This window comes from Acanthopagrus latus, chromosome 3, assembly GCF_904848185.1.
Source record: "Acanthopagrus latus isolate v.2019 chromosome 3, fAcaLat1.1, whole genome shotgun sequence".
In the NCBI taxonomy this organism is placed as follows: Eukaryota; Metazoa; Chordata; class Actinopteri; order Spariformes; family Sparidae; genus Acanthopagrus; species Acanthopagrus latus.
Genome location: NC_051041.1, coordinates 26020264 through 26035319, shown reverse-complemented (window position 1 = coordinate 26035319; position 15056 = coordinate 26020264). Strand labels below are relative to the sequence as shown.

General features: G+C 40.1%; 1 protein-coding gene across 1 annotated transcript in view; it reads left to right on the top strand.

Annotated features, from left to right (window-relative positions):
- The first annotated feature begins 7142 nt into the window (after nucleotides 1-7142).
- The window catches only part of lrrc3b (leucine rich repeat containing 3B), a 56464-nt gene continuing 48550 nt past the window's right edge, over nucleotides 7143-15056 (top strand). Inside the window, exon 1 of the mRNA XM_037093159.1 lies at nucleotides 7143-7299. The gene's annotated coding sequence lies outside the window, so the exon portion shown is untranslated. The remainder of the gene's footprint in view (nucleotides 7300-15056) is intronic.

Sequence of the window (15056 nt, the reverse complement as noted above, 5' to 3'; positions counted from 1 at the left end):
AATTGTGTGATCAGATATGACCTAATGTCATATACAGAACACATACATGACAAAATTTAAAATGTTGCTCATATCCCAATACAATATTTTGTCATGGTGTTGCATACTGGGCTCATATTTGACCAGATATGGTGCATATCAACAAAACACAGGATATTTATCTGAGATGTCCGTATTCAACACAGAATCCAAAAACGGATTTTTAGGGATTCTGGGTATTTTCGCCCTGAGGACATTTACGGAACACATACATGACAAAATGAAAATATTTTTCGGATCTTACTACAATATATTGTCTTCATGATGTATATTGGGTTCATATTTTACCATATATTGTGCATATCAACAAAACTCAGGATATGCATCAGAAAAGTCTGCATTCTAGACAGAATCAAAAACCGGATATTTGGGATTCTTGCTCTTTTCGCCCAGTGCACTAATGTCATTTTCAGAGGGTTAAAAGAGAGTTATAAAATGAAAATAGCCTATAATCCATATTTAATTCTGAATGATTTTCATGTATTAAAAACAGCTCTGAAATAAAAAGAGCATATGTATGTGTATAATATAGTTCAAATTCAGCTATCACTACAATAGAGTGTTTTGTCAGTAGTTTGGGACTCTCACTTTCCTGCTTTGCAGTAGGTACAGAGAAGAACATTCCTGCTGCATGCAGACTGTGTGACTCCATACAACTCTCAGTACAATCAAAGAAATGTTTATATTTTCTTGAAATCATAGGATTAAATCGCAACAACCATATATATATTACCATTATATATGTATTTTTTTTCATCCCAAATCCAAAGCTACCACCCGTGAGTCTTCAGCTGTGGAGATAAATTAGACCTGCATGCAGGACTACAAGGAAGACAGTGAGCAGTAACCAAGTAACTGTCATGTTGTTCTTTTCACAAATATGGGAATGATTGTAAAAAAATATCATTAAAATGCATATAGAGTCACACAGTCTGCATGCACCAGAAATGTTCTCCTCTGTTCTTACTGCAAAGGAGGGAGGAGAGAGTCCCAAACTATTGACCAAAGATCCTAGGCTACCTCAGTGATAGCTGAATTTGAACTATATCATATATACACTTACATATGCTCTTTTTATTTCAGAACTGTTTTTAGTACATGAAAATCATTCTGAAATGAATATGGATTATAGGCTATTTTTATTTTATAACCCTTTTTTAACCCTCTGAAAATGATGGTGGATCATCTGGCATTAACATCACTGTCCTCTGAAGGCCGTCACGGGCTCAGTTTTTAAGATTTAAACCATATGCATCATAGAAATCTTGAAATTGAAAGGAATCTGCTGATACCATACATGTCATGCTAGCTTACTGGGAAAGGAGCTAAATATCACTCCAAATTCTAACTATTTTTACCGTGAGGTCCACGACCTCAATGTGAAATGATTACTTGTAATAATAATTTTCAGTCGGCACTTAATGAGGGATGAGATGAGGATGAGGAACCTGCTGCTGCTGATACTGAGCTAGATTCATGGCTGTCTGATTGCCTTCAATTTTTACAACTGCTGACATTATTATTAGCTTTAACTGTTCTTAAACTGTGTTAGCTGTGAACTGTGCTCACTTTTCTTGGGGCCCTGGTCCCCCCAGTTCGATGCCCCTGTTTAAGAGACACAAGACTGTTGTGCAGAATAAGAATTAATGTAAAATGACGAGACTGTCGTACAGCAGGTGGCGGTATGCACCTGACAATTGTTCCTGTTCGACCTGTTCCGTCAGTAACCATGGCCAAATGCAAGGAGGTAACGTTAATTTCGTATCTAAGAAAAGCATAGCTTTCCCTATCATTTACTTTGATTGACAGACAATACAGATACTTTAATAAATATTGCAGTACTTGCTATAGGCTTATGTGCTGCTCTCATATCTCATATCAAAAAGTTATTGCTGACACCTATTATTAACTACAGGCCTTTTATTATTATTATTGTTGTTGTTGTTGTTGTTGTTATTGTTATTATTATTATTATTACGTTTATTGTTTTATTTTTCTTCTTATTTTTTTTAATATTACGTTTATAATTTTCAGGGAGAAAGAAGTAGCCTAGATCGAGAATATGAACAATACAGTTTTACCAAAATAAAAAATGTCTGTGTGCAACAGGGTCCAAATTACAATCAGCATTTTATCAGATTAATTTCAACGATGGAGGAAAGAAAAAACAGCACTCAGACAAACATACTGAAGTTCATTGCTCTGTGTGACATTTTGCAAACATTCAAGTCAAGACACCAAATCACGATACATGTCATTCAGGCATTCAGGGCTGTGTGGCACGCATTTAACATAGTTATCAAACCAGGTCCAGACATCTCTTGATCAACTGGTACGCAATCACCAGAAATCACCATTTAGGTCAGGTAGTCAAAGGGCTCTTTCCAGACGTCACTTCAAAATGTGTATTTTCTTCCTCAGACGTAAAGGGATCTCTAATTGGTAAGAAAAATAAGGTCCTTTCAGCCCTCCAAATACTTTCCATAATTTCCACCTCACTGCTTCAATATGGTATCAAAAAACTTGTGTTTGGCAAAAGGCCAATAGCTGATTAAATGATGTGGGGAACTTGTACTTTGTGTCAGTCTTCACTATGATGAAGAAAAGAATAAGCCTTAGTTGTTCTTACTTGAATATATGGGTTTAACACAAGCACGTATTTGTCGACATGGAAGATTGTGGTACAGCATGTATACGTAAACCCATCCACACCAAAAGCTTATGATAACATTTTTTCAGCTTTATACAGTACTAGTGCAGTGCCCATAGGAAATATGCATTCTTATAGTTAGGTGGGATGTTAGGTAGCTTTTTCATGGATGTCCAAATGAGGCTGTGTTTGAAGATGGGACGTCAGGGATATTTAGGTTTATTATGAAATCCGATATTCCAGGGTATAATTGGCCGTTTCTGACTATTTTTGATTTTGCCATTATATTTCACCTTAAAAACTATTTACTTGGTGTCATTATTTTCAGCACAACCTCACGTGTGACTATACATTTATTTTTTTATTTGACATACTGTATTTGAGGAACACATACATACACACACACACACACACACACACAGATTCCTTGCTTTTATAGAGAGATATCATACCACATGTCGCACCACAATTTCATCTGACAGGGGGCACCAGACAAAATGTGTTTAGTTTATCAACAGTTTTTATTAGCTCATTACTATTAAAGGGATAGTTCGTGTTTTTTGAAGTGGGGTCATATAAAGTATCTATAGTCAATCTGTTCCCTACTGTAATAACCGATCAGCGCAGCCTCAGTTTGGAGAAGTAGAGAGCCGCTCCAGCCCAGATGCTCAGTTTTGTACTGCAGTGAACGGTGCCCAAATGCAAAGCAAATTTTAAGCACCTAAAACAAGGCTCACCTAAAAAAATCTGTAACAGTTCAAGTGGACGTTGTATGGAGAAAATTCACTGCTTTGCATTGCCATCAGGCCACCCTTTATTTTGGCAACATTTTCTCAACCGTAGGACCCCCATATGTGTGACGTGTCATGGGTCACCATGCATGCAGTGCGCTAGCTACTGTTTATCAAACTACCATTGCTATCCTGCAGAAGGGGAATGTTGAGAGGCACTTTCAAACTGTTAAAAAGTGCAACACTGATTCTCCGCTGATTAGCTGTTAGCCCTGCCTGTCAGCTATTAGCCTCAAGCTGTTTGCCTAGCAACGCTAACTCTCAAACCGACATTCTCCATGCTGTCAGGCCTGGGCAAAAAGGAGGACTCAGATGCAGACAGAGTACAGTTTAGGCAGGCTTTTATTCTGAAATCTCTCGTCTCTTCTTCTTCAAAAAGGGCTATGAAATCTAACCTCATCTGAACAGATGGAGGACTTAGAACAACAAACAAGAAAACAAGAAACACAAGGCAAAAAAACAATAAACAGAAAATCGCTCCTGAAGGAGGAAAAGAAAATGACTATAGCTACACTATTCTTAGAATGAAATATACTATGAAAATTTACACAAAAGGAAAACCACTCACAAAGAGAGAAAAAGCAAAAGGCTGTACACTTAAACTACGTTGCACTGAGCTGAAAAAAAAACCAAAAAAAAACCTACAAACCAAAAAACGCTCCAAAGGAGGAAAATCAAAGATGCTATGAAATTAACCAGCTTAAAAAAAATAAAAAAACAAGCTGACCAAAACGTTATCAAAACAAAATCACTCAGAGACATTCAAGAACGTGAAGAGAGAAAAAACAAATGTGGCAATACTTAGCGAAGAACTGTGGCAAGGCTATGAATCAAGACTGGAGGTACACAACAAGACAAAGTACTCTGGCAACAAGACAAGGGGAGACACAGCCTATAAGACAAATCAGGGGACAGAGGTGGAAACAATCAGGAATCAGGGGAGCCACCAGACCGGTGACACACAAGGAAGGGCAAGTGACCTGAAACAAGAGGAGAGTTACTTTTCAAAATTAAACAGGAAGTTCACAAGACAAAAAAACCCCAAGACAGGACACCCCTCACCGCAGTGTGACAGAACCCCTCCATCTAGGGCCAACTCCTGATGGCCCAGACTTTTCAGGGTGGTCTTGGAAAAAGTCATTGATGAGGCTGGTGTCTACGATGTGGCGAGAAGGGATCCAATGTCTTTCTTCGGGTCTGTAGCCCTCCCAGTCCACCAAGAACTGTCTGCCCCGGCCCTGGTTGTGTACTGCCAACAATTGCTTGACCTTGTAGACCGGACCACCATCAGTCACCTCAGGTGGCGGGGGAGGTGCGGCGGCTGGAACCATGGAGCTTTCCTTGGCTGGTTTTACCTGGTTCACGTGGAAGGTAGTGTGAACGCAGAGGGACTGGGGCAGACGAAGCCGGACTGCTGCAGGACCTATGAGTTTAGTGACGGGGAAAGGGCCTACAAACCATGGCGCCAGCTTGCTGGAGGGGACCTTGAGGCGTAGGTCCTTGGCTGAGAGCCACATTCTCTGGACTGGCTGGTAGGTGGGAGCAGGCCACCTCTTGCGGTCTGCCGCTTTCTTAACTCGATCCCCCTTGTAGTTTCTGGGCTCTTTTCCTCAAAGGTGTCGGCGTGTAGTTTGATGATAAAAGAATTCTGCTGAGACAAGGCTGGGTGGAATGATAGAGCAATCTTTACTGAAACTATACTTCAAGCCAGCATCCAAATTCAGGGTGTGGCCACCCTCTTGAGTTCTCAAATCTGTGGCGAAGGTAATGCCAAACGGCTTCGCCCTCTACTCTATCAGACGTCCTGTCGAACCCTCGATCTCAGGAGGTCTACCAAAATGCCACCCCCAAATCTCTACTCGTGGGATCCTTCTTAAAGTCCCTTGGGCAGTACCTGCCTACTTCTAATTGGTCACTGTGGTGGGTTGAGGGCCCATCTATCCAATCAACTAGAAAAGGAGGTGGTCTATCTCCCTGCTCATCTCCCATAAATGACTAAATCTGTTACTGTCGCTCCTTGGGTCTTGTACTCAAAAATTACCTAAATGAGCCCTCTATCCTTTTCTGGAGATATACGTGTTTAGATATCTTCCTCCATCTGACAGAGGAGTCAGAGTTGCAGTGTTGCTGTCCAGAAACCTCACCCTGTCGGATCAGTACCTGATGGACGGCTGCCCAGATGCGGCAGCAATGTCGGACCATGGCATGGGCAGAGGGAACTGACACTTCCAGCTCATTATCTGGGAAGAGTGGGGGACCTCTGCTGTCACTTCATCCTAGGCTACATCACTATGATTGGATCTGTTGGTTTATACGGACAGTGCTACTCCCTCCGTGTGGACCGACAGGTGATTCATTTATTCTTTGTTTTGTTTGCTCGACTTTTTTTAGTGCTAAGATGATAAAAAAGAGGCCTTCGCTGAGGTAGCTGACTCCTTGTTTCAGGATTTTTAAAACAAACCTGAAATATTATCATCAATCAAAATTCTTCAGCTATCAAGAAGTACAGTTACACAGTGCTGTGATTTAATGGCCGAGGATTTGACACAGCAGCTTCGGAGAGACATTGCAGACTGCAAGTGTTGCTCACTGCAATTAGACTGCAATTAAATAGCTGTTTGGTATTTTTTTTCATAAAGGTAGGTCATTTTGACCTGGCCATTTTGAAAGTAGCTCGCAAGCTAAAAAAGGGTGGGCACCCCTGCTCTACAAGGTCCCTGTTGGCAACACTTGTGTTCAGAATGCCACAAACCCTATAATATATTTTGATGTTCCTCTGTTCCATTGTGACAATAAAACAACAACAAAAAAACATTTGAACTACATTTTCATATCATTCCAGTGAGGACTCATAAATAACTAAAAATAACTAATGTTACTGCTGAAATCTTCTTATGTTTTGATACGCGTTTCTGTATATATATATATATATATATATATATATATATATATATATATATATATATATATATATATATATATATATATATATATATTCAGCAAAACCAGAATCATAATTTCAGAATTTGTGTTTGTGCATGATTTCTCAATGTCTCATCTGGCCAGTGTTGTAGTCTTTAGAACATGGCTTCCTCAAGTTAATTTTGATAATTATTATCAATAATTATTAATTTCTAAAAACCACACCTACCCTACCATCAATTCCACAAAACACGATCTGATACATATCTAGATAATGGGTTAAGATACCATTCAGGGTTACGATACAAAAGATTGCTGCTTCAATGCCCCTGGTCTACATGTCCAAGTGTCCTTGGGCAACAAACTGAACCTTAAACTGCTCCTGATGTGATGGTCAGCACCTTGCATGGCAGCCGCTGCCATCAGTATGTGCAGAATTACTGTATGTATGTATGAATTACTGTAAGTTGATTTTGACAAAAGTGTGCTAAATGTAAGACTGTCACTGGTTTCCTTATATTTTTCAGAGCTTGGGGCATGGCTGAAACAAACACAAATATATGATAAATCGAAATTTTCGGCAAACACCATATTAACGTATTCATCCAGAGAACAAAACATAACTGCATTGGTGTTTGTGATCAGCACAAGGTTTTATACTGGAGGTGGAGACAGGAAGTGGTGATGTCTTTGTTACCCGGTGACTTCACACAGAGAACCCCTCCCTTTTCCCCATTCACTCCTGTGCAGTGTTTCGTACTAAAAGGTAAAGATGCGAATTCACACTGCGACTGGTACACCAGTGAGCGGATACTACAGCAGGCAGGTCCACAGCCTGTCGAAACCGCTTGCTATGATATGAGCGTCTTCACTGGTAGCTGAGGACCGCGTCTGCAGGTGAGGAGACTGGTGTCGCCTGTTGCTACTGTGCCGGTCACTGCTGTCTTATGTTGGCGACGTGTGTCTAGTGTTATGGTCGCTGCCTTTATTAATTGTGGCAACAGGCATTGTTTTTGATACATTTGGTCTTAGTTAGACATTTTATGTTTAAAAATTGGTAGTTTTGCGTGTAATTTTACCCTCTGTCATAATTAGACTCCAGGCTTTTACTTGGTGTCGGCAGTCCAGGTAGGCTGATGCGTGATGTTTTCACAGGGAACGTACTGCCAGACGCCATTTACAAAAATATATATATATATATATATAATAAATTTAAAAAATAAATAAATTAAAAAAACCCTTTTTAATATTTCTTTAGTTCTTTCCGAAATAACACAACACATAAAATATAACCAAATACACATTAATTCGGTATAATAGGAACCTACGATGCGCTGTTGATTTCATTATTTATTTTTATTAATTCCAACTTTCGTCCTACCTCGCCTGCAGTTTATGCGATAGGTATTTTTCTAATAAAATGGGTGGCAGGGACCATTTCCAACCAATTCTAAAAGTTAAAATACTACTGAAATAATAGCTGTGTGTGTGCGTGCGTGTGTGTGTGTGTTGAAATGTAATGTCGCTAATAAAGGCAGGGAATCTGAATCTTATGTCACAAGTATTGCAAATCAGCAAAGGTTCATGTATTAAGCTAAAATGGTGTTTTGCGTGACATTCTCTCCGTTTACAAGGCGCACACACTTAAGGCAATGTCTGTTTTATCAGACTGGAAACGCTATTAACATTACGTCTGTTTGTGAAGCTGATTGGTGTGTTATCTGCTGTTTGCCCAGGTCATAGAAATGACAGACTATGTTCACTTAAGCCGTGGCTGTCAGAAGAGAGCAGCAGGTTTACATGGATCACTTGCATGCGGCAATTAAATCGTATTCCTGCTGTCCATCGCTGACTTAAGGGTGCATCCCGATCTGAGGGTGTTGTGTTGATTCACATGTGGTTATTCCAGCCTGTCACAGTCACAAGGCGGTAACCACATGTCTGACAGACGAGACGAGGCACACCCCGCAACTGTCATTACGGTCTTGTCTCATTTACACAAAGAGCGCATTCAGCCTGTATTTAATGTTTTAAAGTGGTGTCAGTGGGTATTTAGACATGAATAGGCTGTCATTAAGCTTATGAAATGACTCGTATTTCTAATGGACCCTGGTGTTCTATTCTGGTGAGAGCATTTTAGCAATAACTGGGGGGCAATTTTGTGATCTTGAATTAAAATGAATAGCAAGTGTTATTGCTTGTTGTTTATTTTTGTTTTTGCAGAGTGTTGTTGAGTGTTTTGTTTTTTTACGCTATTTACTTATTATGGTGCTGTGCTCTCCTCTGATTTTGTCCCACCTATTATCTGTCCTATATGTATGGTGGCAATCAGTTGTCCACCCAGGGGATTGATAAAGTGTTTTGTATTGTATCTATGATACAGTTTGTGTAATAGTATCCAGGTTGTAGAATTGCTAAATTGATCTTTTGCTGGTGATTAGACAGCTACAGTCATCATCAGGAGTTTACGTATCTTGGCAGTCTTCAGTTCCAGTGATTTGTAAAGCTCTCATTTTTCTGTGATAAATAGTGAAACACATACTACTTCATCACAAAAAACAATCATAATGAGTTTATTAAAGGTCTTCAGAGAATGTGACCAAATCTGCTGGACCAAAAATATACATATAGGAACTTGAACCATCAGTTTTGGTGATTATAAAATGTTCAGTTTTTTGTAGCATGGCCTTTTAAATTCTTATGAATGAGAACAGCTGATAACCTTACAGGATCCATTTTTAATAGTGCCTGTTTGAAACACTCATTTGAGTCAGTCATAAACACTACAATGGGAAAGTATAAGGAGTTCAGCATTGTTTTGGAAAAGTGCATCACTCAGAAAAATTATGTGAAGCAATTCCAAAGCAGGTACTGGTTCTGAGCGCAAACTAGTACCAAACTACTGCCTGCTGCTGAGAGAGGAAATTGATTAGGATGGTTAAGAGTCAACTTAAAACCACCAAAAATCAAGTTAATTAAATTAGAAGACACATGTGTGTGTCCACTGTCAGGCATGTCTTGCATTGCCATGGGCTTAGAGGCTGCCATTCAAGAAAGAAGCCCTTGCTTTAGACCCCACACCTTTTAAGCTCGATGGAAGTTTGCTGCTGATCACATGGACAAAGAAAAACCTTCTGGAGAAAAACTCAGTGGTCACATGAGTTATTAGGCCACAATGAGCAGCAATATATTTGGAGGAGAGAAGGTGAGGCCTTTACCCTCCAAAATACCATACCTACTGTCAAGCTTGGTGCTGGTAATATTAAGCTGTGGTGTGGAATAATGAAGAAGGAGGATTATCTCTAAATTGTTCAGAAAAATCTAAAATCGCCATTATTATTATTATTATCATTATTGTATCTAACCAAATACAAGAATTACTGTATGGATATATGTTGAATGTTTTTGTGACAAAGTAGTATGTGTCTATCATTTTGTGCAAAGATATTCAGGGGAGAACTGATGAGGAGACTTGTGGCATGTAGATTCACTAATACACCCTAATTTCTAGTATTCATTTTACATAATAAATGAACGTTAATCATTTTGATGTTACGTTAAGAATGTGCAGCCAAAATGGCTAGGGCTAGGAATCAATAAGATTTTTCATATTTCATTTGTTAGGTTAATTGCTCAATCATAAAATCTCAAAAAGAAGACACAACACAGGGTGTAAAAACATGTTTGTATTCTCCAACACATTGTGTAGGAAAAAATAGTGATATCCAGGCCAAGGTTCTTACTTGAATTATTATCTTAGTGGGATTATACAACAACTACTGAACTGAATTTCAATTAAAACTTGGATGGAAGATGGGTCTTGGTCCAGAATAGACACACTGAGAAGTAACACATTTTACCTCTCATCCACAAGGCTTCCTTAGTTCAGAACTAAGCCTCTTGGATGAGAGATGAAACAAACAAATTAAAACAAGTCCACTTGCCTATGATAAAGCACTTAGAATTGTCAGATACGGCTTACTCATTTTAGTTGATTTGTCAGGAATCCATAGATCTTGATACAAAAAGAAAGGCATATTTAGATGACAGGTACGTGAGTGCAATCTGAGGCAGATCCTAATAAAAATCTATTATTCTTCCACAACACAATGGAGATTATGTGTTATGTCGGGGTTTTGGTCGGGACCCAAAAGTAGGGAGAGCAGAGGCAGTGGTCAAGAGTAACAGATGTTATTTAGTTCTGAAGGTTCGCTGAGAGATGGAGGGAACGTAATGGAGCATGCCAGGCTGGTCGGCAGGCAGGCCGGGACAGAGAGGCGCTTAAGATGATGCACAAAAATACAATCATGAGACGGAGCTCAGGGAGAGACAGCAAGAGAAGACGGTGCAGGGGTGTAGCTTCTGGTCTACTGGTGAACCCTGAGATAACATGGCCCAAGGCATCCTCCTCCACCAACTGTAGGTTAGGGTCTGGGTGGAATAGAACTGGGGCAATGGAGAACAGTGTCTTTAGCAGGCCAGAGCTGTCACAGGCTGCTAACACATCCTGAATGTTGTCTACCAGGCTATGTCGAAAAACTCCCCTTAAAGTGGTCTCATCTCATGGAGGAATGTAGAAATACAATTTCTAAGAAGTCACAATACTGCTAACACAATGGCTGAAAGCCCTTGATCAAATCACCGTAACTGGTGGAATAATTAGGTGTCGGAGTGGAGACGAGACCAGGTTTATGTAGCAGTGGATGATGAGTAGAATGATCTGCAGGTGCGCCTCCCTGCTGGTGTAGACACTGCTGCCACTGTCTGGAGTGTTGTTGAGAGCATCTTGAATGCCTGTAGGTAGGGCTGGGCGATATGGTCTTAAAAACTGAATCTCAGATTTTTTCACACCAAACTCAATTCACAATTTTAACCGATTTTTAAAATTACAAAGAAATTATTAAAAGCATGCATTTATTTTAATGCTTTTATTTTAATCAAATTTGCCCTGCCATTGTAAACAGTGCAGCTCCAAACTCACTTAAAAAGATGAAGAGTGCATCCTTTTGAAAAGAATGTGTCCCTTTTTGATAGAATGCTTTTGTAAACATACATTTAACATGTCATATTGTTTGCTATTAAAGATCAGTTTCCATATTGAGAATGATAAAGTGTGAACATAACTTTCATTAACTAGAAAACCGCGAGCGGTTATGCGGGCCCTCGCTCCCCCGTGCCACCGTGGGGGGGGCATGGAGGCAGTGGTGCGAGCAGGGGGCAGTAACGGATGTTTTAGAAGTGGAATGAAGTTGATGGAGTCAACTATGTGGTATCAGTACATGTAAATGTAAAGGGAGGATCTGTGGCAAAATGAGAATTCAAAACAAAATGGCCGACTTCCTGTTCGGAGTAGACCGTTGGTGCCAGAGACTTTTTTGGGCGTCTGGTCGACGTACACATGTGTACCAGCTTTCATCTTCTAACTCCATAAAAACCCCTATGGGGAGGCATTTTTGAAGTTTTCAAGGGGGCGCCATGGAGGCATTTAGCCCCGCCCATGGGCGTAGCCCCATCCAATCTTAGAGGTCGCCACCCTTGACCTGTGTATCAATTTTCACGATGATATGAGTTTATTAAAGCCGTCAAAAAGCCAAACGTATTTTCTTGGCGAATGATCGACAGACGTGGCGCTGCCACACGGACGCCGTTACTCGTAGCCTCACGGCGTTTGTAATGTGGCTTCACCAACTTGTTCTGGATGTTTTAGAAGTGGAATGAAGTTGATGGAGTCAACTATGTGGTATCAGTACATGTAATCGTAAGGGGATGCGCTACAGAGGCATTTGGCCCCGCCCATGGGCGTCGCCCGCATCAGATTTTAGAGGTTGCCAGCCTTGACCTGTGTATCAAGTTTCATGATGATCCGAGTTTATTAAAGCCGTCAAAAAGCCAAACGTATTTTCTTGGTGAATGATCAAAAAGCGCCGCGCCGCCACGCGGACACCATTACTCATAGCCTCACAGCGTTCATAATGTAGCTTCACCAACTTGTTCTTTATGTTTTAGAAGTGGAATGAAGTTGATGGAGTGAACTATGCGGCATCAGTAAATTTAAGAGTAAGAACTGGTCACTTCCTGTTACCACCGGGGGGCGCCATGAGTAAGGTGGGATGTTAATACATCGGAACGTTCATGGCTGAGCTCCCGTCATGCTTAGCAAATTTGAAGCTTCTAGGTTCGAGTATGTGGGTGTGAGAGCCATTAGAATTTTTGTGTGTCTGGGTATGCTTAACATCTTTACCAATTTTTGTTCAGATACGACAATGTCATCGACATTCCCTATGGGAATTTTTTAACTTTGTAGGGGGCGCTATTTAGCCATTTCGCGTGGACCGTGTGCGATGACCCAAAAATATCGAATTTCGGGAGTGGCCGGTCGTCCCTGCAAAGTTACACAACTTTTCCAGTTTGGGAAAGGGGCGAAATTGGGCAAAACAGTCGGTCAAGAATAATAAATAATAATAAACAATACAATTTCAATAGGGCCTTCGCTGACTGCTTGCAGTCGCTGCTCGGGCCCTAAATATTTTGCAAAAGGTGCCTTTTGTATACAAAAAGTATTTTATATCCCTGAAGATACAGTATGTAAACTAAATGAAATATCTGCATTGTATTGCATAGTAAACATCACATGTTGGTAGATGTAGAGGACATGAGGTGTATGCTTGCTGTCTTTTGTACACATTTTTGGCCAGGAAGACGAGCCTGTCTCCTACCTCTGGTTTGAGACATGCTCCGTTGTGGCTTTGTTGCACAAACATTTTCAGCATGTCGATGAACCCCCAGCTTTTACGGGCACCATATCTTTAGTTTCTAAAGTTATAAGATGGAATCACATTTTGTGAAAGCACTAAATAATATAATGTTAGTTTCTTAGATTATCAGACGGGCTCCACTCCTCTCTGTTCCAGCTTTACTCGCTTTTACTGGCAGGCGTGTTAATTGACCTACATATGAGACATCCATAGCACAAAATAATATAACATTAGAGATAAAACACAGCCACAGCTCTTCAGTACTCCTTCTCCTCCACCTCACCTCTTCCCCTCTCCTCCTCTCCTCTCTTCCCCTCAGCAGTGCTGTTCAAATAATTGCAGGGGCACACCGCCAGAAACACTGACTTGAGTGATGACACACACACAGACATGCCACAAACTGTAAACACAACACTGACATAATTACCATGTAAAAATATTATGCTTAATGATTTAGTTATCATTAATATCCAACTGGCAGATACAGTGCAGCTTAGTGTTGTCACGATACTGGAACTTCTAACTTAAATACATTACCCTGAAAATATTGATATTATATACCATTTTCAATACGCCAAGGGAATATCGACAGAAGATTGAGTGCATAGCATTTAAAATTTTAGGTTTTCTGCCAGAAGAGACTTATAACAAGAGAACAGCCTATGTGCAGTGGCTGTTTGTCCAAAAATCAATTTAACTAAAACTTGCCAAAATCAAAAAGGGCCACTTCGGCACCATGGGGGTGAATCGTACACAGGCAAAAGTCATACTGTCCATTCACAGTTCTTGGTTTCTTTTTGATGATTTATTGTTCCCAAAAACAATATAACAAGCATATCCTGTTTCTCATATGTGTCTCTTGTGCTGGTAAAAAAAAAACATGTGCCCATCCAGGTGCATTCTGGTCCTCCACCTGCATTCATCCCTATATAATGTCTGTTGCCCCGTGCTACCCAAATTACAAAGAAAACAAAAACTAAATTAGCGAAACAAAACAATAATATTTACCTTTAAATTACTACTAATATAAAATAATATCACAAATTGAAATCAAAACTATACTAATCATCAACATTATCAATAACAAACAAACAACCAAATAGCTCCAACACTGTGTGTGTTGTTATCTTGGTGGCTAATCCCTTTCACTTTAATGAGTAGGTTGAAAGTGTGACACTGCTTGGTTTGAGGAGTTGTAGCATTTATTCACCGAAAATAACTCTAAATTGTATACACACTGCAGTGTTCACCTCTATAACATTATTGTCAACTACATACTCAGTGTCTCACACACATTTACTCTCTGTGTCTCACTCAATACCACACACTTGCACATAACATACAAGTTATTCCTAAAATAAATACTTACCACCACTACTTACCCACATACCACCTGTAATCTAACACAAAGCATGTTATCCCTTATCCCTTAGCAAGCTAACCTGACCTTTCATGATCTAAAGAGAACTGCAGTTATTTATTACCCTTGGCAGAATGCCTGAATGAACAATGTGTATGAATCAGACCTGTTGGCTATTTAGTTTTATTTTGAGCATGTTCACAGTTTTACCTGCTGTGCAAATGTTAGTCTGAGTAAACCATTGTATCAGACTGCAAAATTGTTAAAGTAAGATGTAGTTTCACCAGTAAACACACTGTCCTCTTTGGCCTCTGTCCCAGGCTTCTGCTGCTCCTCTTTCCGTTGCTTATCATCTGGGCTGCTGCTGGGCTGCTCTTCCACTAGTCTACTATCTGGCCTATTTGCTCTACCCACAAGCCAAGTGATACTTCAGATGTGGTAGTCAAAGTGGTTCATGTGATTGTCTGGGAGAAATACGACTCAGAATCAGCAGTGTCAGCTCTGCCACTGGCTGATTGTACTACAAATCAACTGCAGGA